At 45.7% G+C, this 24811-nt stretch overlaps 1 pseudogene; it reads right to left on the bottom strand.

Annotated features, from left to right (window-relative positions):
* Nucleotides 1–3148: 3148 nt before the first annotated feature.
* LOC146187818 (uncharacterized) lies at nt 3149–4742 on the bottom strand (annotated as a pseudogene).
* Nucleotides 4743–24811: the final 20069 nt, after the last annotated feature.

The following is a 24811-nucleotide window of genomic DNA, read 5'->3' as shown; positions in this document are numbered from 1 at the left end:
TCTGCGAGTGCTTACCAAATGCGCTCCATCCCAATCTTATTCTCCTTGTTAGTTGCCTTTCATGGTCCGGATCTGCGATTACTACCTGTCTTAAGTAGACATATTTGCCGCCTACTTCCAGCTCATTGCTACCTAATGTAAACTGCTGCTCTTTACCGAAGCTGTTGAACATTACCTTAGTCTTCTGCATATTGATTTTCAGTAGAAACCTCGGTGATCATGCAGGCATTGAGAAATCAGGGTGTTGATGAGCCGTAGGTGAAAGTGCTGGAAGAATATATATAGGGGCTGCACAAGAACCATAGTTCTGCATAAAGAAACACAATTCCCATAAAAAAAGGTGTCAGGCAAGGAGACACGATCTCCCAATACTGTTCACAGCTTGCTTAGAGGAAGTATTCAGAGACTTGGGATGGGAGCAGTTAGGGATAAGGGTAGATGGAGAATACTTCAGTAATCTGCGATTTGTTCATGGCATTGCCTTGCTAAGCAACTCAAGGGATGAACTGCAAAGAGTAATTGATTACCTAGACAGGAAAAATAGAAAGATAGGCATGAATGCGGCCCATATAAGGATGAATAAAGTGGAGAAAATTGAGTCTGCTGTAAAGAACGGGGGAAGCATTAAAGCGGTGAAGAAGAAACTGGGCACAGTCAAAAATGAAATGTATGCGCTAAGCGACGAAGCGGGCAATGTCATCACGAATATGGGCAAAATAGTCAAAGTAGCCGAGGAGGTCTATACTTATCTGTACAGTAGCCAAAGTAGTCAGGACAATAGTGAAATTGGCAGTTGGGAACATGAGTCAGTCGTTCCGCCAGTAACGAAGGAAGAGATTTAGAAAGCTTTAGAAACTATGAGCAGGGGAAATAAGTTAGAGACGATCAGGTAACTGCAGATTTGTTGAAGAAGGGGGGGGGGGATATCGTGCTAGGAAAACTGACCAAGCAGTATACGCAATGCCTGATGACATCAAGAGTACCGGAAACATGGAACCACGCAAACATTATTTTAATTCATAAGAAAGGGAAGCTAAGGACTTTAAACATTACAGACCGATCAGCTTACCATCTCTACGTACAAGGTATTTGCTAAGGTAATCGCTAATAGAATCCGGGCAACTTTAAACTGCAACCAAGAAAAAGATCGAGCAGGTTTCCGCAAAGGGTTCTCTACTATCGATCATATGCATACCATCAACCAGGTGATAAAAAATGTTCGGAATATAACCAGCCCTTATACATAGCACTCTATTATTACGGAAAAGCATTAGATTCGGTAGAAACTTGGACGGTCATGTAGAAATTGCGAAATCAGGGCACAGATGAGCCGTGCGTGAAAGTGCTGGAAGATATATATATAGTGGCTGCACAGCAGCCATAGTCCTTCATAAAGGACGTAACAAAAGTCCTTTAAAGAAAGGTGTTAGGCGAGGAGACACTATCTCCTCCAGTACTATTCACAGCTTGCTGAGAGGAAGTACTCTGAAACTCGGAATGGGAGGAGATAGAGATAAGAGTAGATAGCGAATACTTCAGTAATCGGCGATTCACTGGTGACATTGCCAGGTTAAGTAACTCAGGGGTGAACCGCAAAGAATGATTGATGATCTAGACAGGAAAAGTATAAAGGTAGGCTTGAAAATCAGTATGCAAAACACTAAGGTAATATTCAACAGCCTCGGGAAGGAACAGCAGTTTACGTTAGGTAACGAAGCGCTGGAATTAGCAGGTGAGCATGTCTACTTAGTATAGGTAGTAACCGCAGACCCTGACCATGAAAAGGAGATAACAAGTAGAATAAGGTTGGGGTTGACCGCATTTGGCAAGTACTCGCAGATATGACCAGGAGACAATCGGTATCGCTCAAAAGGAAAGTATACAACAGTTGCATCTTACCTGTACTCGCCTATAGGGCTCTGACGTGGAGGATGACGAAAAGAGTTTTACTTAAGTTGACAGTGCAAAGGGCTATGAAACGAAATATGGCAGGGGTAATGTTAAGAGACAAGAAGCATGCAGTGTGGGTGATAGAAATAACTCAGGTTACTGACATTCTAGTGAAAATCAAGAAGAAGAAATCGACTTGGGCAGCACATGTAATTCGAGGAGAGGATAACCGACGGTTTCGTAGTGTAACAAACTGAATTCCAAGGGCAGGAAAGCTTAAGAAGAGGCAGCAAGATGTGAAGAGGGTGGATGGGGTTAAGATGTTTGCAGGGGTCAAGTGGATACAGCTAGCAGATCACCGGGTTAATTTGAGGAATATGGGAGAGGCCTTCACCTTGCAGTGGGTATAGTCCGGCTGATGATGATGAATTGATTATGATGATGATTATTATTATGATGATTAAAGACGACTAGGAGCTTTTATATATCAGCCAATGCACATGCTTTCACATTTCTCCAATTTAGATCTCTGCAGTGACCTCAAAAGATTTTTTTGTATCTCCTCGGCTACTGCATCCACGGCGGAACATACTTTGCCTTCAGTTCTAACATTTCGTTTTTGACTAGAAGGGACAGCTTATTGAAAGTGTACGTGTTTGACAGCACCTAAATAGTTACCAGTTATTTAGCTCTTGTTAACCTGGATGGAAGCGGAATTTTTGTTTGCTTGGTTCATTATTCTGCTACCAAGCCCTACCAGTGTAGGGCGCTACATTATTACGGAGAATTAAGGTCAGCCTTTAAGGGTATGACGCGAGAGCGTACGCTACCAGCCAACATATAGTGTTCCGCTGTAGCCATCTCGCGTGGACGTGTCTGCATGTCTTAGCGGTGACGTGAATATAAAGGGCTCTGGCCGACTGATTTCGATATCACCCTTTCATATGAAAGGAGCGACCCAAGTTGGCAGCTACTGCCAATGGCATAGCGCTAATGTGAATTGAAATGTTGTGGCAGGCTAATTTTAGTTTCTCTCTCCCACATGAAAGGGGAAACTCGGCACCCACCAACACTGTCGCTGAAGGCTCGAGCTCAAGCCCGGGATTTTTTTTTTTCAGCATGGTACTTATTACGTGTTTTTAAATTCAGCGTATAGCTATATACACTATTTACAGAGTAATCAGCCTGTAGGCGAAAAGTCCAATAGACACATACAACACAACACCACACAACTAGAATACGACTTAGCACAACTTCACTAAAACGGTGGCAAGGAAAGACAACACATCAACAATGGCAGCCAATTCAGTTGATAGTCACTATCTTCGTAAGTGTCTCTAAGCTTGTGTACCATCTGGCCGAAACGAGTAGCGGGGGAGACTAGAGGCTGAGCATTCCGATTTAACATACGCGTTTTCCACAGGCTGTGCAGTCCAAGGAGGAAAATCATGTCAAAGGGTTCGTGGTCATGTTCGATGGTTATCAGGTAACGCAGACTGTGGGAATTCAAATTGAAGTCTTTGTTCAATGTTCTTTGCAGAACGTCCCAAAATAATATTGCATCTTTGCAGGCAATAAAACAGTGTTTGATGGTTTCAGGTGTATCACATAACCGACAATTAACAGAAGAAACGAAAATATTTTTTTTTTCTGAAGCCACACTTTAACAGGCAAAACCTCGGCATGACGTTTAAAGAAAAACGTTTTAGTAGAAGGCGAGATCGGCACTTTGTGCACCCTTTTTAACACATTATCGTCATCATCATCATCATCATCAGCCTGACTATACCCACTGCAGGCGAAGGCCTCTCCCTTATTTCTCCAATTAACCCGGTTCTGTGCTAGCTGCATCCACTTGACCTCTGCGAACTTCTTAACCTCATCCGCCCACCTAACTTTCTGCCGCCCCCTGCTACGCTTTCCTTCCCTTGGAACACATTATGCCCCACACAATTAGAATAGAGTGAACGAAATAAGGGAGGCGGGAACAACATAGATATCAATTCTTGGCATAAATTATTCCGCGAAACAGAGAATAAGTACTCATAAGAGTAGCGAAATGTGAGAAAATGCACTGAATCGTAAACGTCTTAAAACCAAATAAGGGCCTATCGGTAAAATTGGAAGAGACCACTAAGTTTGGAAGAAGGTTCACAAGGTGTTTGCAGGGATGCTCTGGTAATTGGATGGGAGCTATCACGGAAAAAGAAGAAACGAGCAACTAACTGTCTGACATAGGGATGTGTCAAACCTAGTCCGCCAGCAGAAACAGGCCTGAATAAGTTATCGCGCCGCATTGGCTCAAAACTGGACGACCATATGAACGTCGCAAACGTTCGGTGAAAACAGGGGTTGTAATTCCTCGCGCAATGGAGTACCTGTAAAACATAACAAAGTTTTGTAGCCAGAAACATATTACATGCCTGTGCTCGGCCAAAAATTTACAGGCGGTGCGAAACAAAAGTCTGAACATAGCTTTGAAGTGCCGTGACCAGCTCTTTCCAGTAACGCCCACTAAATTTGAATGCATGAAGGGGAACTCCAAGGTATTTAGGGAGAACACGAGACCATTAAATTCCAGCATAATGAGGCGGCATTTCTCCCCATGAACCGAACCGCAGACCCGAACTTTTATACGTATTCATTCGTGCGCCAGATACAATGCCAAACTGCTCAATGGTGGTTATAATTATGTCAATGCTGGGTTTGTCTCTGCAGAAAAACGCCAAATTGTCGGCGTACGCAAGCACTTTGACTTCATTACTGAAGGAAACATAACCACGGATACTGTGGTTTTGCAGTACACTCAAGCAAAGTGGCTCTAGGTAGAGGGCAAAGAGTAGCGGTGACATAGGACAGCCTTGCTTTACGAATGATCGAATTAGCACAGGCTCTCAGAGGTGACCATTAACAATCAAGCGAGTGGAACAGTTGTCGTAACAAAGTTGCACTCCTCTCAGTACAGTTGATCCAACATTTACACGCTCGAGAAGAGAAAATAGAAAAGAATGCCGGACATGATCAAATGCCTTCGCAAGGTCACTCTGGAGTAGAGCAAGCTGCTCATAAGAGCCAGAGCAAGATTGGATAATTGAACGTGCAATAGGGAACCCAAGCTCAAGTTTCGCCGCGCGACGGCAGCGCCGCATTCCTGGCGTGGTGGCGAAATGTGAAACGATGGGGCTTCGGCGGAGCAGACGCTCCGCTAGCTTCCTTTGCACGCGCGGCGATCGCGTTGCGCCTGGCGGTTATTTGGCGATACAAAAACGCTTCCGCTGATGCGAAACGGATGTACTAAGTAGCATTGTGTCATGGGAAACCACAATAGTAGACGAAGCACCAAATAACGAGCTCACGTGTGAAACTTTGCAGATTCCTTTGGAAGCCTGTCCACAAGACCTGTTTTCCAACGGCATGACAGCGTTCTGAGAAGTCTCGCGTTGTTTGTGGAAACGAAAAGAGCCAATTTCCGCTTTCTTCGTAAACTCAGAAATGTTGACAGTTGATAAAGACGGCTTGGAGAGGCATAAAAAAAAGTACAGTACAGTACACCATGCATAAAAAGTGAAGAGGATGGAAGATTATCCTGCTCTTCGCTCCCCGCGTGTTTAGTTTTGCCGATTTTCTGTGCTTTCTCCCTGCTTTTTGAGTGCTCTGAAAGCAACCAAATCAACAGATGCGACGTCCGCGATCGAGACTGATGTGTGAATGTGCCCTAAGTGTCTACAGCTACCTTTTCATTTTTAGATTGACCAAGAAAATATCTAAGAACGAGGCCTTTTTTTTTTTTTTTCGGGGGTGGGGGCGGCGTTGGAAAACATGCGTTGCTGAGACGCTTTTACAGATTTTCGCAAATTGGCCAATAAGTGAACCAATTCTTCTTCTTCTTCTTCTTCTTCTTCTTCTTCTTATTATTATTATTATTATTATTATTATTATTATTATTACTAATAACGAAGATATGTCGGAAGTGCAGTACAAAAGTGATCCTAGCTACGCCTCGACTGAGATTACTCGCACGGAGCACCCCATTCGCGTCACAGGGTTCGTGAGTGCAAACCAAATATTATCATAAATGAAGCCACAACCATTTATTAAGAACCGAAATAAAACACTATGCAGTACAAGCTTGGATTTCATCTGCCTTCCGAGCCAGCGAGCCGGTTATGTCGCGTGCAGCGCACGGAGCACGCATGTGCTTATGAGATTGCTAGCGTTCTTGTCTTTGAAGAAAAACCTCCTTCGGACTATATACTTATTCTTCTACTGCAAGATTTCATTTGGTAACGTCGTAATAATAAAAAAAAAATCCGTACATAGATCGCATGCTACAGGCCAGAACGATGGTCAACGAGCGAGCCACTTTTATTTCACAGTACTGATGATACTTTAGCAGTTTGTAAACATATTATATACGACAATATAATTACATAGCAGACTTACCTTGAGATGCACTTCCTACGTTTTTGCTAACGTGGGACGCATTCACAATCAATATTTACTCATCCCCGTCTGTTGTCTGCTCTACAGTGCAGACGTGAATAAAAATTTTCCCGCCTATAATTAAGTATCCTTCATGAAAATATGCGTCAGGTTGCCCAATCAAGACGGAATGCAGGTGGCATGTCGCGGTGCGCCTGCGGGGGCGCGTGCTCGTGCGAGAGAAAGCGCCCGGCGCACGCCGTGAAGGCAGCGAGCTGAGCCGGCGGCGTCCAGTGTGTGCTTTCCTGTCCGCGCGACAAAGCAGCGCGAGACGTCTGCACGTGCGCGGAAGCGAGCGAGCGAAAGGAGAAAAATTGCACGGGATGCCTAGGTGGTGCGGCCGCGCATATCCCTAGTTTCTATTTTTCTGTCAGAGATGGCGCTCCCTGTCAGGAGCAGCAGCGCCGCTCGACGGTGCTTTGGAAGCCTATATGTATGTTATTTTGTATGGAGCGTCCCCTCAAGCCACACGTCTGATGAGGGCCAATGAGAACCTTCATGGCATACTGTAAACAATTTGATAGTACTTTCGCAAACATTTTGTAGTCCACATTTGCCAACGCGATTGGCCTGTAGCCATCCACCGAGAGCATTTTTTTTTTAATCCGCACTCTTTGGAATTAAGACTGTGGGATTCCTAGTAAAGGACTGAGGAAGGACCCCCACATCAAAACTTAAATCGAAAATCTGCAGCAAGACAGGGCTCAGCAAAGATTTAGAAGTTTTGTAAAACTCGCATGATATGACATCAAGGCCAGGTGTTTTAGAAAGGGGTAATTGGTCAATTGCGTGTTCTATTTCTTCCAACGTGAAAGGACCATTGACAAGAGCCCAGTCATCATCTGATAAAGGCGTTATAAGAGCTTTGAAGTTAGCCAATAGATCCGAATTAGAAGTAGCAGAAGCGTCTCTGAACAGTGTCGTGTAATAGTTCACAAACACAGAGATGTCACACGTTTTCGTTACTAGGGTGCCATTGGACATTATTCCCGGTATCAATTTGGCAGTAGAATAACGGTGTTCCTCAAGTAGAGTTGTCGCGTAGGGTGCAAGTAAAGTGCAAAGCCCGATTTTTACGAGATCGAACTCGGGCACCCTTGTATCTTTCAGCGTCCTGTTTTTGTAGGTCACACTTTACCCTATCAATTTTGTCTAAATATACTACAGGTGCCTCACATTCTAAATCACAGAGGTTATACAAACTCTTATGCAATGTCCTCTCTTGAACTTTCCTGTAAAATGACCTAACAGACCCAATTTCAATAGCAATCGCTCGCACCTCCCGATTAAACAGCTCCCATGCAGCAAATATTGCCATGGCACCTGTAAAACACACTTGTAGGTGGGAGCGTATCCGAAAGGCAAACTCCTGATCATTTACAAGTGAAGAATTTAGCTTCCAAAGCTTCCATTGCGGCCTAAATTTTGCACAGTAAGTTCTCCCGAGCCGAGCAACCACCATACAATGACCTGAAAAGGAAACCGGTACAGTTTCACACAACAAATCAGGGGAAATCAGCATGGAAGAAACATAGATCTTGTCTAGGCCCGCGTGGGACCTCCCCTGGATATGCGTGAATAGTGTAGTTGCATGACATGAGGCCCCTGTATCAATGAGTCCTGAGTCATCTATAACACGCGACAACACTTCACCACTTCTGTCTCTGTGTACACTAGGCCCACCATGATCATTCATGTAGCATACAAATTAGTCTCCCATTAGCACAACATTCTTATCACAATATAGGAGGTAAGCCATAGCTCCAAACATATTGTTACGTGCTTTGTACGCACGGGGGGTTTATTTACAGGGATCGGTCCAAACAGGACTGCGGCGAAGCGTACAAACGTCGCTCTGCCCTTGCTCTTCTTTTTTCTTCACCGAACTACCCGACCGTTCTTCATCTTCCGTGGAGGTTCTAAGAAGGCGCGTGACATTTCCCTCCTCGCAGACGAAGCCCGTCGGGCGATTTACAGAGAATCTCTGGAATGAAATCGCTTGAGGCGGACTACATGCACCACCTGAGACTGCCGTGACCGTCGACCATTCGCCGTTATGCGTGCTATGACGTAATTCAGGTCACTGATGCGTTCTAACACAAACGATCCGGTGTAGTGTGACAGCAGTTTTTGACAAAGACCACGCTTACGGAGAGGTGTCCACAACCACACATAGTCACCAGGAGCATAGGAAACTTGTTGGTGTCCGGCGTCGTAGCGGTTCTGAGAACGTTCTTGTGGAGATAAAATTCGAACTCTGGCCAGCTGGCGGTCTTCTTCAGCTCTGCAGAGTGTGGTAGCAACAGAAGGTTCGTTATGAATGAAAAATGGCAGTATGGTGCCGAGGGCACAACGAGGCGTGCGAGCATAGATAAGGTAGAAGGGACTGTAGCCTGTTGTCTCATGTTGCGCTGTGTTATATGTATGAGTAATGAACGGTAGAACGCCATCCCAGTCCTTATGGTCTGCAGCGACGTACCTACATAGCCAACATGGTGGTAAGCGTCCTATTAGTTCGTTCTACCACACCGTTCGTTTGGGGATGATATGGCGTGGAGTGGCGAAAACTGCAGGCGCTGAGGCGAAGAAGTTCTTCGACAATGTCCGCTGTAAATTGGCGTCCACGGTCACTAATGATGACTGCAGGGGGGCCGTGCCGAAAATGATGAGTCGAAGTAAGAAATTTGATACTTCAGACGCAGTAGCGGATGGTATCGCGGATGTCTCACAGTAGCGGGTTAAATAATCAACGCACACAAGAACCCATCGGTTTCCTTTAGAGGACCGTGGAAAAGGTCCAAGAAGGTCAATGCCAACTTGCTCAAACGGGGCTGTTGGAGGTGTGACTGGCTGCAGTTTTCCATGTGGGCTTGAAGTCGACAGCTTAAAGCGCTGGCATTGCACACAGCTGGCGACATATCGCTTGATCGTTGAACGCATCTTCGGCCAGTAAAATCGCTGCTGTGTGCGGTGGAGTGTTCGGGCCACTCCCAGGTGACCAGACGTAGCGTCATCATGCATCATTTCTAGAACTGTGATACGTAGGCTTTCCGGAACGACAAGAAGCATACGTGCTCCCCAAGAGGCGAAATTTTTCTTGTAAAACATTCCTTCGCGAATGCTAAATGTGTTCTTCATAGGATCGTTGGCGGAATCAAACAGAGAAGTTAATGTTTTGTCTTTGCGTTGCTCGGTTCGGAAAACTCGGAGATCGGGGAAGGTTTGTGAAATTGGAGCCAGATATTCATCGAAATTGTCTGAGTCGTTATCAGTCGTTTGAAGCGGCAAACGCGAAAGACAACCAGCATCTGAGCGTGTATGGCCGCTTTTATGCACCACAGTAAAATTAAACTCTTGTAGGCGTAAAGCCCATCGAACGAGCCGTCCACTGGGGTCACGAAGACTCACGAGCCAGCAAAGGGAATGGTGGTCGGTCACAATCGTGAAAGCATTCCCGTACAGATAGGAATGAAAGCGCTGTACAGCTAAAACAACGGCTAGACATTCTTGCTCCGTAACCGTGTAATTTCTTTCACATTTACTCAACGAGCGGCTGGCATACGCTATCATGCGCTGATCGCGTCCATGGCGTTGTATAAGTACAGCGCCGATACCGATACCAGTTGCGCCAGTGTGTACTTCAATTGGTGCTGATGGGCAGAAGTGGCGGAGGATTGGGCCCGAGGTGAAAAGAAACTTCAGATGACGGAAAGCTGAGTCACATTCGCTGGTCCAATTGAATGGTGCATTTTTATGCAGTAGACACGTAAGTGGGTAAGCGATGTCTGCAAACCTTGGTATATAGCGTCGAAAGTACGAGCATAGCCCCAAAAAGCTCTGCAGCTCTTTTACTGATTTGGGCACGGTAAAACTTTTGACGGCTTCAATTTTCTTGGGATCTGGTCGAACACCTTTTTGGCGATCGTGAACAATTGTTTCACGATCGCCAAAAAGATATTTCTTTGCATTCAGTACAAGACCAGCTCATTCTATGCAATCAAGTACGATATCCAGATGGCTGTTGTGCTCACTAAATCTTTTGCCAAAAATTACAACGTCGTCCAAATAATAAACAAATTTGCCACTTTTGTCCACGGAGAATTGTATTCATGAACCGCTCGAATGTGGCAGGGGCATTACATAATCCAAAAGGCATAACGTTAAATTCATAAAGTCCGTCTGGTGTTACGAATGCCGTTTTTTCTTTATCTGCAATGTGCCTGGGGATTTGCCAGTAACCGGGTCTCAAGTCAATAGAAGAAAAGTATGAAGCTGAGTGCAGACAGTCAATTGCGTCACCTATACGTGGAAGTGGGTAGACATCTTTCTTCGTGACTGCATTTAAACGGCGATAGTCAATATAAAACCTCCATGTGCCATCTTTCTTTCTAACAAGGATAACTGGAGCTGCCCAAGGTCTACTGGACTCTCGAATAATGCCGCGCTTTAGCACGTCTTGAACTTGCTCACCTTTTACCTTACGTTCAGTTGCTGAGACTCGATAGGTCTTCTGACGTATTGGAGGTGCGGACCCAGTGTTGATCATGTGATGAATACGACTGGTAGGCATTGAGTCATCCTTGGCAAAGTCGAACACTGTCACGTGTTTCAGTAGTAGTTCCACTAGAATACGACGCTGAGTTGTAGAAAGAGACTTACTAATCAGCCGTAGCTTGGGTCTCCATGGCTGGTCGCACCTGCTGCTCAGTGACAGAGCAGTTTAACGCCGCGACGGAACCGGATATGCCTTCCTCGAAACGGGCGAGTTTTAGGCCCCGAGGCAACACAGTTGGCTCTTCTTTTTTTCTTCACCGATCTAACTGACCGTTCTTCTTCATCTTCCGTCGACGTTCTACAAAGGCGCGTGACAATATCAACACGCTCAGCTGCACTATTGAACGCATAAATATTGATAAGTCTCCATAGCTTCCTGTGGAGCAAAAAAATCACAGCTTATTAACTGCCCTTCAGAGTCAGTATAGTAAAATAACGCAGAATAAGAGATATCCTTTCGCACACACAAGAAGCAACCCGCCGAAGAACCAACAGCACGCGCCACAATAACATTGTAATCAGACAAAAAGGGTCCTCTCTATATCCTGCTCACTCTCAATCTTCGTTTCCTGGACGGCGACAAAATCAAGCCGCCTGCTGCTGAAAAGTGGACTAAGTTGCACCTGCTTCTGATGAGACCGAAGGCCTCTCACATTCAGCGTTGCAAACACTAGCTCTTCAGGGGTCGCCATGGTGACCACACAAGTGCTAACCAGGCTTGCATTTGTCTCTCCGGAGACGGCGACGTCGCCTCCGGACCTCCACCACGACAGCGGGAACGCGAACATTGGCACTTCCCCTTGTGTTTCGACGTGCGCCGGCGGCGGCGATGCTTCATGCTTACCGGATCACCATCTTCACTCGAGTCAGATGCGCATTGTGCCCGCGCTTATGAATATGCTCCTCAGCAGGAGGGACGGCCTCAGTTGCAGGTAGAGTGGCCTGACCAGCAAGCTCTTCCTCGGCATTGACCTCAGTAACTGGAGTAACCGGGGCGCTATCTTTGGCAGGATTAGAACAGGTGGTAGGCTCCCTATCATGTGCCGGATTCGGCGTCCCATATTGAGTCAGCGTCTCACATTCCTTGGAGTAACCTGGAGGAACAACCGTTGTAGTAGTTGTGGAAGCCGTGTCCACCGTAGTGGCTGAAAGGACAGCAGCCGCGCCAACTGTGGCGTCCATAATATGCTCTTGTAGAGCGTCGTCCGGTGGCCGCACACGATGCCGCAGCTTGTCCGCATAGGTAACGACGCACTCTTCTGCGGTGTGACCGAAGCGTCGGCAGTCGTCACAACGCGGCGTACGGCAGTGCTAACGAATGTGGCCAACACGGTTGCATCGGAGGCATAGCGGTGGCCTGCCTGGTATTAAAACAAGGCTCTGTATACCAAAATAGTCGGTACATGTGGGACGTTGCCAACGCCGACTCCTTCAGCGAGAGACACAACAACATCCTGGTTCAGCGTTCTCAAATTTTTTATTCCCGCCAATTTCCAGCTTTCCGTCGAAACGAAGTCACCTTCCCGTAGGCCTGTAGTGTCTCACGTATAAGGACGTCTTCCAAGCGTTCGGGAAGCCACAGAAGCTTCAATTTCCCCACTTTTGGGTCTGGGTCCACGACGACACAACGGCGGTCCTTAACAACGAGATCACTGCAAGCCACTAATTTCTGTTTTGATTGTGCCGATTTGTAGGTGACCATCCATACATGGAACTTTTGAAATTGGCCAATTGAACTAATTTTCTTGACGTCCACAACATTCCGAAGGGAGTCTCTGAAGTCTTGTGCCCGGTATGGGCGTCGAGAAAGGTCCGCATGCAAGAAAACGGAGTCAGTGACCTGCTCACCAGTTAGGAGACGGGGCAAATCAATCCGGTATTCATTACTGCTGGCATTAGCCTGAGCAGCACCTCGGCCAGAGGCCGATTGAAGCCTTTGAGCGGAGAACATCGAGAAACGCAACCGCTTGAAACAGCGTCTTTGTCTTCGTCTCCTCGCCGGGATTGTGAGTAGCGCATCTTAATTCTCCTTCTCTAGCGTTAGGATGATGGTAGCACAGCTGCCGGTGCCGCAGTAATAACGATAGTTAGTCACTAATTAGTACTAATTAGTCATTAAATAGCCATGAGTAATGACAATGGCGTCATCGGCTGTGACGTCGTGACCAGATGTGTTCATCATGACATCACATTCGGCCATTCTAATAGCCAGAAGTGCCGTCATAATGGCGTCCCATCCGGTCATGACGGCACTATTGGTGATGACGTCACCAGGCGAAGTTAAGTCCTGCGGGCGTTCGGTCCTAGTGTCCGTGCTGTGCCATTCATTTGGCGATTCCCGCAACACACCACATATAGAAGCAGGCTCAGTGCAGCAGGCATCACCGGTGCTTCAAATTGGTTTACAGGAAAGAAAAGGCGCAGTATCTGTCACAATTCTCCGCGGACACCTTAACCGAGTCGTAAGGAAAAGGAGACTATATACAAAAGCCTAGTATTCACTTTCAAGCCGAACCTAAGCGTAGCCATGCAAATAGCTCTCGCGTAACTCTTGGTTTCACCACAAGCTAAAGCACAAGCTAATTTTTTATTTATATTTATATTATACAACCAGGAGATGAACAAAGTTTCGTATGATGCGTAATCTTGTAACAGCAAAAATACGACAGGCAAGAAGAGGATACTTCTTACATCGATTCGCTAAGGATAAGCACAGCGGGAGTACTGAACTGACGGGAAGAACGAAACCGGTTAGCATAGAAGATACTGTTACGTGGCGGCAAGCGATGACAACAGGAGAACAAAGGACAGATAGAAGATGCTCGATGGTCGTGAGATGACGTTTAAAGAGTCTGTGTGCGGGCCTAGCGCGCGCGCGCTCCTGCACTGCCCTCATCTTCCGCCTTCGTCCGTAACATGACCCAGGGCCACCGAGCAATCGTCCCGATCGTAGACGAGGAAGTTTACCGATGGTGATTCTATGGCATGATGACGGGCGTGTCGGGATGCTTGGAGAAGAGGAAGAAGTAAGAATAGAACAGCTTGACGTCGATTTCTGATCTGCCTGTCTTGGGAGTCCTCAAGGTGTTCGGTGCCTGAGCTTCTTCGTGGTGAGGCCTTTCCACGTTCAGGGGGGTTTTGATCAGGGTTCAGGCTAGCTTTATAGGATTTGGTAATGTAAAGGTGTCATTGCCTTGCGCACAGGCATGTCTTTCACCACCCCGGGAGGGGGCTCGGCAGATTGGTTCGCCAGCCTGCCGAATGAAAGCTTGCCTCTGGAATCATTTGCAAAAAATGGCGTCGATGTGATTCCTGTCGCACTCATACCGATAGGCGATGGAATGCTGAAAATGAAAAATCCGAAAGCTATTCAGCAGCAACTCAAAACTCTGACGGATCACTACCTTGATATCTCTGAGGTGCGACCTTTCGGGAGAAGAGGTATAGTTTGCAAATCTGCAAACATTAATTGTGTGTCAGATCTGCTACGCTGCAATTCTTTTACATCGATTCCTGTAAAAGCTTTTATTCCTGAACAGCTGGCTTGCACTAAGGGTATTGTGCGTGGAGTGGATCCTGCATCTACTGCTCAAGAAATTTTGGAGGAATTTCAGGACGCAGGAGCTGGTGTTCTTTCAGTGTATCGCTGCTCTCGCATAGTGGCCGGGGTGCGTGTTGCTACAGAGTCAGTTATAACAACCTTTGCCGGTCTCATGTGTCCATCTGAGTTAAAAATTTGGCCAATTATTTATCGCATTGACCCGCTACGTCCTCGCCCCCTTCAATGTACCAACTGTTGGCGATTTGGACACAGTGGACGAGCGTGTAAGTCTGCGACTAGATGCAGGGTGTGTGGGGAAGGACACTCTTCTAATAGCTGTACCGCTGCAAGACCTAGCTGTTGTCTGTGCAGTAACGAGCACTCGGCTGATGACCCCAGTTGTGAGAAACGATCTCAGGAGCAAGCGTTACTAGAATTAATTCAAGAGAATCGTTGCTCTCGAGCAGATGCTTATGCCCTTCTTGATCGGAAAAGGCACACTTATGCCAACTGTGTGCGCCCTTCTACTCCAGACTTTGAGACCACGTTGTCTACCGCAATTGTGAAAACGGTTGAAAAAGCCCTTTCTGTCGTGGTTGACCGTATGCTTACCAGCTTTACTGAAGCTTTGTCTAGTATTGTTGGTAGCCAGTCACTTTGCCCACCTCAACCTGTGCTGACTCCAGCATCTATTTCATCTCAAACCTGTACTGAAAGTTCAAATGCAGATTCTCCTCTAGTGCTGGCTCAAGTGCACCCAATCGACAGTGTCCCTGTAGGCATTTCTCGCAAAAGTTTTTGCTCTAATGATGTTGAAATGGCATGCCCTACTCAAAAGCGCCGTGCTTCTAGCTCACCCTCTAAGTCCTCCATTTCTCAGACCAAAACTAAAAAAGGACCTTCCAAAGTTTCACAGCAAACCGATGTGTTAAAAGAGGCTATTGCGGCCTCAATTTTAGATAAGTAATCATGGCAGGTGTACAAGTTCTGCAGTGGAATTGTCGCTCTATTATATCTTCACTTCCAGATTTATATCTTCTCCTTTCAACACATAAACCAGACATAGTGCTTTTGCAAGAAACTTGGCTCTCCCCCGCAAAGTCATTTACCTTAAAGAAATATCATGTTTTCCGCGCCGATCGTGTAAACGGTAGGGGCGGTGGTTTATTAACTTTGATATCGTCAAAATTATGTCACCGGGCAAAAATAAGCAAAACAGTAATGAATCCTGAGTGTGAGATTTTGGCTGTAGATATCACATTGCCGCATTGTGGCCCTGTCACAGTCGCTAACGTCTACTGCCCCACAGGTGTACGTAGCACAGACTATTTTGACAGATTACTTACAAATTCTAATAGGGTAGTTATTGCAGGTGATTTTAACTCGCACCATACTCTTTGGGATAATTACTCCGACGCATGTGGACAGCTGTTATGGACGTGGATGTCGTCAAATGCTGTGCGCTGCTGCAATTCTCGGGCTATAACCTTCATGCGCGGAAATTCACAATCTGTCGTCGATTTATCCCTGGCAGCAGGTGGGATAGGTATAGGAGGATGGTCCACAGTAGATAGTGGTACGTCTAGCGACCACTTTCCAATAACATTTACCATCATGATGAGCACAACACGAGATAGAACTTTGGACCGTAAACTAGTAAACAACGCCAAATATGCAGCTTCGCTACGCTCCTCCCTCAAATCAAACCTTTGTTCATGTAGGACCGACAAAGCACAAAAGGTATTTTCCTCAATCGCGAATGCTACTGTAGATTCCCAGTTTACTGTGCGGTCTACAGTAAACAATAAGTCGCCATCCCCATGGTGGAATGACGCGTGTGAGAAAGCCTTCCGCCGTAGAAAAGCAGCATGGAAAAGCCTCTCTTATAACCAGAGCCCAGTAAACTGGATAAACTACAAATTTTCTTCGGCGTCATTCAAAAGAGCCATAGCGCAGGCAAAGGACGAGTACAACGAAAATTTAAATAATTATTTGTCAAACCCTAAGCACAGGAAGGCTTTGTATCGTCTCATGGAACGAAATAGAAACTCGCACCTTTCACAGTCATTAAGTTCAGTAGTGTTGTCCCCACAGGAGGCAAAGGATGAGTTAGAACAAATTGCGCAAGGACTAGCATTACGTTTCCAGGAGCAGTGCAGAGTTCCCTTGCACGCTCCCATTTCCTGCTCAGAGTATGTTGAGGTTGATAGGTCAGAACTACTATCTGTGATTTCTTCCATGAGAAACTCGGCTCCAGGTTGGGACGGGGTTACGGTAGGTATGGTCAAAATTTTAGCAAATGATTTCACTCAGGATCTCCTGGACCTGGTTAATGAATCATTAGAATCTGCATGGCTGCCTCACGTCTGGAAAGTGGCGAAAATTATATTGCTCTTGAAAGACCCTGGTAAAGGATTTCATGTTGAAAACATTCGGCCGATAGCTTTGACTTCGAATCTAGTAAAATTAATAGAAAGAATTGTGCATGGCTGCCTCTCAAAGCATATCTCAGAGGTTAATGCTTTGAGTTCTTCCCAAATAGGCTTCCGCAATGGATGCTCAATATGGTCTGCACATGTAGATTTAGAAAGTAGGATTCGCCTTGCAATGTACAACAAGGAGGTATCAGCGTTAGTGACGCTCGATATTGCTAAGGCCTATGACAGCATTGAACATTCCATTCTACTAAACAAGTTGTCATTATTACGTCCTCAGTTCTACATTTATGCATGGATCAGGGAATTTTTGAAAGGACGAGAATTTTTTTGCACTGATGGCACATTAACCTCAGACACCTATGCACAGACAAGAGGGGTGCCTCAGGGTTCTGTGCTCTCCCCACTCCTTTTTAATATATTAATGTGCGATATTCCGGTTCATCCTGATGTCACTGTATATGTATATGCAGATGACATAGCATTCTTCGCCTCGGCAAAAGATATTCATGACCTATATCGTTCACTACAGGCTTACCTAAATGCACTTGAGGTCTGGTTTGACAAAATTAAATTGGTTTTAAATGTGTCCAAAAGTAGTGTGCTAGTTTTTAAAACCGTAACCCCCTTATATGTTTCGTTAAACTACCGCTCAGATGTCAATCTGTGCGGTATTTAGGCATTACGTATGATGCTACTATGGATTGGAGGCTTCACATCAAGTCTAATGTTCGGAAAGGTGAACGTGCCCTTGGTAGGCTGACACGGATAAGTAACAGGAAATTGGGTATGCGTCGAGATACTCTTCTACTTTTGTACAAAGCCTATGTGAGACCGATTCTGGAATTCGGCTGCATACTTTTTTCTGGGTGTCCAAAATATAAGCTACATCCTTTGCTGCTTTTAGAAAGACGGGCGCTGCGCCTCTGCCTAGGGCTTCCACAGTCAGTCTCTACCACTGTTCTGTACTTGGAGGCCCGCATTCCAGACCTTAACTCCCGTTTCCACCTTCTAACTGTCAGATCATTCTTGCGATCATTTGAGACTACTCCCGGTGTGGCTATACCTATTTTTGTGTCAAACCCCGCCCTCTTTCTCACTCACCAGTGGCCAAGGGTCTGCAAGCCCCAGGTTGTTTATACGCAGAGCATTTTAACAAACATTGGTGTGGACCTTGCTTCTATATGTCCTATTGGTTGCTCAACGTCCTTTGTGGATATAAATTATGATTCTATATTTCCATCTAATGTGAAGCACTTGCCCTCAAATTTAATATCCAGTCTCCTATGTGAACACCTTGAAAAGTTCCCTGATCACGCTGTAATTGCCACTGATGCGTCTGTGATTGCGCACAAAGCTGCGATTGGAATTTTTTCGGAGTCTCTTTCCTGGAGTTTTTCGGTGCGTGTCCCGGATTACACACCGATATTTCTAGCAGAGTTTATGGCAATTGGGCTAGCGCTACTAAAAGTTCCCTGCAGTCAATCAAAAATAATTTTTCTATCAGACTCTCTTTCTGTTTTGTTGTCACTGGAGTCAGCACGGGATGCTCAGTTGATCCGCTCACTAAAGTATTTCATACCGGGGTGGGTGAAAGAAATACGCTTCATCTGGGTCCCCGGACACAGCGGTATTTTTCATAACGAAACTGCAGATTTCCTGGCTAAATCAGCTCTTGATGCATCTGTTTCTTGTACCATTCCTAATATCACCATTTTTGGAATGTCCCGTTTCCAACGATATCAATACCTAGCCGCTACATGCAATGATTCTTTGCTATCTACAGCCGAATACCGGCATCTCACATACTCATGGAAAGTTCGAGCATGTAAATCACGGCAGTGTGAGGTTACGATGACTCTTCTGAGATGCAGGATTCCTCGCTTAAATCTTTATTTATGTAGATGCGGGATCATCCCCACAAACCTTTGTGAGGCTTGCGGTGAAATTGAAAATATCGATCACTTCCTTCTCGCTTGCCGAAGGTTTTCATATCAGAGGAGGGTGCATTTAGAAAGTCCAATTGCACGCTTGGGATTTACGTTATCGGTCCCGCTTCTACTCTCCTTCGGTGCGAGTGCGAAAGGATTTGCGTTGCCTCAAATCTGTCAGTACTTACATAACTACATAACAGCTACGGACAGATTCCCCTGCTAATTGCATTCCAAATTTACAAAACTACAAATTTTTGCATCATATTTTTTCATTCAATAACTTTTGTGATCTAAAACCTTTTGTTTTTGTTTAGTTGTAAATTACCTTATTACACTAATTCAGTTTGTGTAGGACATTTGGCAGTCCACACTGAACCCTGGCCAATCCCCCTTCGTGGGTATGTGCCAAATATCAAGGAAGAAGAAGAAGAAGAAGAAGAAGCTTGCCGGCACGGTGTCTGATGCGTGGGTGATCCGCCTCCCCTGGAGCTGTCAACCATCCGTCACCAGAGTCCATGGGACCGATGACTCGAGGTCACGCCTGGCGGCTTGACGGGAGTTGCGTGTTCGTGCCCATCGGTCCCTTCGGGTCTTTCGGGTCATTCGTCTCGGTTCTGATTGGTCTGCCTGTTCTCCTTATCTTCAGGTCCGGGCTGGGGCCGGGCGGTGGTAGAAGGGCTGGGGCGAAGCTGCTCGGCGATATCCCTGGGCCCTCGGTCGATTGTCCTGGCTTACAGATGGCGTCGATGCTCCAAGGCTAGGATGGGGATGATGTACGCCGCACCTCCAACCAAATGTTACGCGGCGGCAAGTGATGACAATAGGAGAGCAGAGGACAGAGAGATGCTCGATGGTCGTGAGATGACGTTTAATGAATCTGTGTGCGGGCCTAGCGCGCGCGCTCCTGTCTGCGCCACTGCCTTCTTCTTCCTCCGTCGTCCGTGACAATACCATCAAACAGATTTTCCCAACCGAAGGATGCAGATGTTATGGAATGCCTTCATCGACTTGTTCGTAAGAGCTCTGGGAAAGATACGGGAAAAGAATGACCGCACCAGGGGTGAATACAAACCACAGCGCGCATGCGCACACTCAGCCTTTCTGCTACCTATAGATGAAACAAAACTGTGGAACAGCATGCAAGAGATGAATGTGATCATGCAACCGGGATTAGATAACATCCGTTTTTGAAGCATTTCAGTGAGCTGAAAGATATGATTCTAAATGTACGAAATGGTAAACTTGAAGCCAGCATTACACCTCAACATGTCAGTGTCCATTGTAAGTGAAATCTATTAAAATGGAAAGAAGACGACTACAAAGATTACAGAGCAATTTCAATTTTGTGTGCCTAAGTGCAAATAATTGAAAAATATGTTTCATGTTTGATGTATTCTTTTTCTAAATATTTTTTCTCTTCATAATGCAGCTCAATCTGATTCACAAAAAATAAAATAGTTCTGGAGGAATTTTTCGATTACGTTGATGATGGAATCGGGAACAACCGTGTCACTTTAGCTCTTCTCATGGACCTGACCAAGACATTTGACATTGTTGACTGTATACTAATGATGATAAAGTTAATTAGATTAGGCTTGCGAGGTCCGTTCAACAGGTTCTTTGCTAATTACTTTTCCAATTGAATGTAGTGAGTTAGATTTGAGAGTGAATTTAGCAGTTATAGAGCAATAAGATATGGTGTACCACAAGGTAGTATTTTAGGAGCAATACTGTTTAACATCTATGTTACTGACGGGTAATTCAGAACTGAATTTAAAATATTTCAGTACGCAGGTGATAAGTGCTTAGACTGGATACCAAGGATCATGAGAGTGGTTGTTTGCACTTTCAAGGTGATATATATCAAGTTCTGAGCTGGTTTAAAGAAAGCTGCATTTTGCCAGTCCTCATAAAACAAAATAACTTTGGAAAATGCTGAGGCAGATAAGGACTACAGAAGTGGAAGGGACAAACGCTACATAAAACTGGGTCGACGCACGAGACAATGCAGATACTCTTGTGTTGCACGTACATGTTTCCCTCTAAGCACAAAAGTGTAGAATCCAGGTAAGTGGCCAGCAGCTCGAGGAAGTGCTCTACGAAGACACCGCAACGCGTTATGGAATGTGACACTTCCGTACAAGTCAATCTCGGTACGCACGTTAGGGTCCAATGCTCGGTCCAATGCCCCTACCATGTAGAAATGGCATAGTCGATACTGGGGTGGGGACATATTTGTCAGCTGCGACCATCATGGGCTCTGTCGTGACATGACATTGCCAATGTGGGAAGAACTGTGCAATATGCAGCACTAGGCTATTTTTTTTAAGTGTAATGGAGTGGTGGTGCTAATATTATTATTATTAGGAACTAGTCGACAGCTGGGGCCTTCCTAGGAAGTGAAGCGGAGTTGCACGGCCAGTATGTTAAAAACGGTAAACTAGTAGTGCCATCAATGGAAATGTCGAACTTTCTTCACCAGTGTTGATAAATCATAATAATAATATGGCAATTGCTGGCATTATCATATCACTGCCAATATTGGGGAAAATTTGGAGACGAGGAACCGTTATAGAGCCGTTATTTATCGCACTGTTAATATTATTGGGCCGATGCCATATGCTGCTTCTGTTAAGCTACGTGTTTCGAGTATATGCGACAGCTCCTTTAACACTGCTTTTTCAATCCGCGAATTTGGTATCGAGCGAGTGGCACATACATTGGCAACAATCGTCATTGTTTCGTCTCGCTTTTGGGGGAGCACAGTGTCTGTCTCGTTTCTCTTTGTACGCCTATACTAAAATGAACAGCATACGATTGCAGCTCCACAAATCATCGGGTTGAATCCCTCTCGCAAGGTAGCCGCCAACGTGACTATCGGTGGACGTTAAATAGGGAGCGAAATGATATGGCAGCACCCTCGGCGCTGCGCGAGAAACAGTTACGTCACAATTGGGATTATAAATCACGCGTGTACTAGTGCGATAGCACTCACATCTCCCCACCACTTTTCTCACTTTGTTTGTTCCATCGCTATAATTGACGAACCTTTTTCCAGGGGTCCTATTCCACTGGGTAATTCACACTATGTCCCGTATAGCGGCTCCAACGCACGAGCCACCCCACGGGTCTTTAGGGTTTGCCAGCCCACGGATAGTGATAAAGTCGATGACTGAACTACAACTTACCATGACCTCTTGTTGTGCTTCGGAGCCGGTCGGGTTTGAACTTGGGTACTCGGATTGTTTAGCCGAGAATCCGAACCCCTAAGCTACAGGGGCAAGTTCTCTCGCTCGTTGTAAGCAGGTTTAAGTATCCCCCATTTGACGGAGCGCGCCTTCAAAATGGCTCCAAAAGTGCGGTTAAAATCGTGACCACCGAGATCAAGTGCGCCATTGCATGGAGGCCATGGTTAAACCTCCCCCATTTGACACCATGAATCCCAGACGGCAACACGTGCGCAGCTGAAATAAGATATTTTCCTGCTTTCGCGCTATAACCAGTACCGGAACCATGGAAGAATGCGAACATTATCCTCATTTTAAGAAAGGGGACGCTAAGGACCTTAAAAATTGCACACCAATCAGCTTACTGTCTGTTACGTATAAGGTATTTACTAAGGTAATCGCTAATAGAATCAGGACAACCTTAGACTGCATTCAAGCAAAGGATCAAGCAGGTTTTCGGAAACGGTACTCTACTATCGATCATATCCATACCATCAACCAGGTGATAGAAAAATGCTCGGAATATAACCAGCCCTTATACATAGTATTCATTGATTAAGAAAAAGCATTTGACTCAGTTGAAACCTCGGCGGTGATGCAAGCATTGCGATATCAGGGGGTAGGCGAGCCGTACGTGAAAGTGCTGGAAGATATATATTGCCGCGAAACCTTCAAAACAGTATTTGTTGTTTTTTAACAGCCGCCGGCATACAGGCTTATCACTCTGATTCCGGACCGCGTATCAGTTCCGTAATTTTTGTTTGTTACTGCTCGATGTCGCGAGTCACACCTTTATCAGTTTTGTTGTAGCGCAAGACGCACCGAGATCTGTCTCGAAGGTTCCGGCCACTCGCTTGTCTTTCCACAATGTTCCAGCCCGTGCTGGTAGCTGTTTGCGACGTTATCTAGATTCTTCTGTGCAGCCTTTAAATTGAGCGTTGCCGAGTGTGACGAGCATTCTTTGTTCGACGATCGACGAGCACGTTTGTTTCTATCGCCGCCGCCGAGTTGCTTAGTTCTTTTGCGGGCGCAAGTCAGCCCAAATAAACAGTTTCTTTAGTGCAATCATCGACCCCTTCATTTTTGTCGTCGACCTCGTCACCACTACGTGACAATATAGTGGCTGCACAGCAACGATAGTTCTGCATAGAGAAAGTAAAAAAATTTCCATAAAGAAAGGTGTTAGGCAAGGAGACACGATTTCCCCAGTACTATTCACAGCTTGCCTAGAGGAAGTATTCAGACGCTTGGAATGGGGGCAGTTAGGGATAAGGGTAGATGGAGAATACCTCAGTATTCTGCGATTTGCTTATGACATTGCCTTGCTAAGTAACTCGTGGGATGAACTGCAAGTAATGATTAATGACCTAGACAGGAAAAGTAGAAAGGTAGGCTTAAAAACCAATATGCAGAAGACTAAGGTAATATTCAACAATATCGGGAAGGAACAGCAGTTTACGTTATCTAGCGAAGCACTGGAAGTAGTAGGCGAATATGTCTACTTAGGACAGGTAGTAACCGCAGATCCGGATCATGAAAAGGAAATAACACGAAGAATAACATTGGGATGGAGCGCATTTGGCAAGCACTCGCAGATTATGACTAGCAGCTTACCGGTATCGCTCAAAAAGAAAGTATACAACAGTTGCATCTTACCGGTACTCACCTCTGGGGCTGAAACATTGATAGGGTTCTACTTAAGTGGAGGACAACGCAGAGGGCTATGGAACGAAAAATGGTAGGGGTAACATTAAGAGATAGGAAGCGGGCAGAGTGGGTCAGAGAAATAACTCAAGTTACCGACATTCTAGTGGAAATTAAGAAGAAATGGGCATGAGCAGGACTTGTAGTGCGAAGAGAAGATAACCAATGATCGCTTAGGGTAACAAACTGGATTTCAAGGGAAGGAAAGCGTAGCATGGGGCGGCAGAAAGTTAGGTGGGCGGATGAGGTTAAGAATCTCGCAAGGGTCACGTGGATGCAGCTAGAACAGAACCGGGTTAATTGGAGAAATATGGGACAGGCCTTCGCCCTGCAGGGGGTATAGTCAGGCTGATGATGAAGTTTTTCCCGACGCATTTTTCTCAACAAAGCCCTACGACGACGGTTTTTTGATCGAATGAGCTGCAAAAATGGAGCACTAAAATACTGCAGAATATTGGCGCCACGACAAAACATTCTAGGTATTTTGTTGCGAAATCAACACTATGCCTGCCGCTTTGCCTCTGCAGCGTGGCCGCACCTCCGCCGTGGCACCTACTCTACGAATGACCTTGAGCCAAGAAGAAGAAGAAGAAACCGCTGGAGATAACAACTCGATAGTTGACCCCCTGGTAGAGACGAACGACAACAGCGAGCTGCCCGAACCGAAAGCGTCCGCTCCGCATCCGGCTCAGCAGCGTTGAACCCCTCTGACAGCGCACAATCGATTTTTCGACCACTATGCATCACAAAAAGTTCAACCAATGCATGAGAACTTTGTTTCTGTACAAACGTGGCATCCTGTAATCATCACAGCGGAGCGTGTGTCTGTCTTGTTAATATTTGCGGGCACAGAATTGCAAAGAAAGATGGCGTTCGAAGTAATCCACGGAGATGAATTTGTGCTTTGCTGTGGGGTCTTAAGATACAAAAGGCTCTTATTGGAACATGCTCCAAGAGGTAGCGTCCCCCCAAGAAGAGGGCAGAACAAACCGTTGCTTTTAAACTGTCCCCAGTAAAAAAAAAAATACAGAATAGAGTAAAAAA

This window comes from Amblyomma maculatum, chromosome 5, assembly GCF_055883805.1.
Source record: "Amblyomma maculatum isolate TAMU_Amacu chromosome 5, ASM5588380v1, whole genome shotgun sequence".
Lineage (NCBI taxonomy): Eukaryota > Metazoa > Arthropoda > Arachnida > Ixodida > Ixodidae > Amblyomma > Amblyomma maculatum.
The sequence above is the reverse complement of the archived record's forward strand: the minus strand, read 5'-3'. Positions and strand labels throughout refer to the sequence as shown.